This window comes from Orycteropus afer, unplaced genomic scaffold (assembly GCF_000298275.1).
Source record: "Orycteropus afer afer isolate SDZICR_OR568_19922 unplaced genomic scaffold, OryAfe1.0 scaffold00366, whole genome shotgun sequence".
NCBI classification, from domain to species: Eukaryota; Metazoa; Chordata; class Mammalia; order Tubulidentata; family Orycteropodidae; genus Orycteropus; species Orycteropus afer.
The window spans coordinates 1031589-1033973 of NW_006921953.1; positions in this window are offsets into that span (position 1 = coordinate 1031589).

Sequence of the window (2385 nt, forward strand, 5' to 3'; positions counted from 1 at the left end):
TGCCCAACCTTCCTTCCGAGGAGTGGCTGGTGGGTTTGAACCGCCAGCCTTCTGGTTAGCAGTCAAGTGCCTTTTATACCTCAGAAGAAACTGATTCAAGATACACCCTACACTAATCTTGCTTCATTAACGTAACAAAGACAACCCATTTCCAAATGGGATTACAACCACAGGTATAGAGGTTAGGATTTACAATACATATGTTTTGGGAACATAATTTAATCCATCACATTTGTATTATTAGCAAGCTGTATAATTTCCTTGGTAGGCACAAGCAACTTATTTGTATACTAAAAAAAAAAAAACTAACTCACTGCCATCAAGTCAATTCTGATTCACGGTGACCCCCATTGGGTTTCCAAGGCCATAAATCTTTACAGAAGTAGACTGCACCATCTTCCTTCCATGGGGCTGTGGGTTTGAACCATCAACCTTCAGGTTAGCAGTCAAATGCCTGAGGCATTGCACCACCAGAATCCTTTCCTTATTAGTATGTTTTTCTTGTTGTTGTTATGTGCTGTCAAGTCAGACTTGACTCATAGTGACCCCTCCTTGGGTTTCCAAGGTGGTATCACTACAGAAGTAGATTGCCCAATCTTCCTTCCATGGGGCTGTGGGTTTGAACCATCAACCTTCAGGTTAGCAGTCAAATGCCTAAGGCACTGCACCACCAGAGCTCCTTTCCTTATTTGTGTGTTGTTGTTGTTGTTATGTGCTGTCAACTCCGACCTGACTCATAGTGACCCCTCCTTGGGTTTCTGAGGTGGTATCACTACAGAAGTAGATTGCCCAATCTTCCTTCTGAGGAGCAGCTGGTGGGTTTGAACCGCCAGCCTTTTGGTTAGCAGTCAAGTGCCTTAGGCACTATGCTACTAGAGCTCCCATTATTTGTATAGTCTCACTAAATCATTTTGTGGGAGTTATAAAACCATGCATGGCTGGAAGGGCAATATTAAGTAATTCACTGCACTGAATATTCCATTTACATGAAATATCCAGAATAGACAAATCTATGAACATAGAAAGTGAGTTAATTGTTGTGCAGGGCTGGCGCTATGGGAGGACTGAGGTGATGGGTAAAGGGTGTGTGTGAAGTTTCTTTCTGGGACTATGGAAATGTTCTAAAATTGACTGTGGTAATGGTTACACAATTCTGTCAACATACTAAAACCCACTGAATTGTATACATCTGAATTGTAGGTTATATCAATTACATCTCAATAAAACTGTTTTAAAAAAATTAACCTGTGGTCATCCAAGTCCAAACACCAATTACCTTAGGAGGGTACAAGCTGGGAAGGGACACAATGAAGCTTCAATTGCTCATCTTGATTTGACTGGTAGTTAACACGAGAGTATACATTGAGCTGTGTACTTAAGTTCACTTCACTGTATATAAATGATACCTTAATAAAAGGTTAATATATTTCATAAATTATTTTAACAAATATAAATTTGTTGAGTGAATATTTCAATCAATCTTCATAACAAATCTTGCAAGTATTTACAATTATTACAAGGAAATACAGATTCAGAAAGGTTAAATAACTTGCCCAAACTCATACAACTGGTTGATCTCCGAAGTCCTATATACTCCATGACTACTTACCTTTATATTTCCTGTAACTAGAAATGCTGCCTGTTGCATGGCATGCATACGTTAGTATTTGCTGAGTGAACGAACAGCATAAGGCATATATTTAAATATTAAATTTTATTTGTGTCAGAATGTTTAGTTTACAAGTTTGGGGGTGCCCTTTAATTGTGTAATTTGCTTTGAGAAGTAAACAACACAATTTTTTTATTGTTTAAAACTGCATCCGAGATATCCAAATTATGGTACATGCACACATTGGAATACTATGCAACCCTAAAGAATAATGTAGAATCTGCAAAACACCACATAACATGGATGAACTTGGAAGACATTATGCCGAGTGAAATAAGTCAATCACAAAAGGACAAATACTGTATTGGTGGTCAAGGAAACACTTATCTATGGAAGGTCATTTTCTTTGTTGGTTACCAGGGGTGGGAGGGGAGAGGAAGGAATACTGTTAGATAGATAGAGGTAAGTTTTGATTTGGGTGAAGAAAAAGGCAATGTACCAAATGTAAGTGATCAATATAGTGGCACTGAGGAAGAGAAAGACATAGAGAACTACGTGGGAAGCACAAACAACAAAGATGAACCCTTTTGCGCATGTAATACGACGTGCTCAGTGAAGGCAAACACAGGTACACGGGTGGATGGATGGGTGGACAGGCTGAAATATTAGGTATCTATATGAAGTGGAGAGTGCACCCAAGAACATGTATAGGGTTGGCAGACAGTGGTCCAATAACTTTATGTGTGTGTGATCTGAATTCCCAGGTGTATAATGGG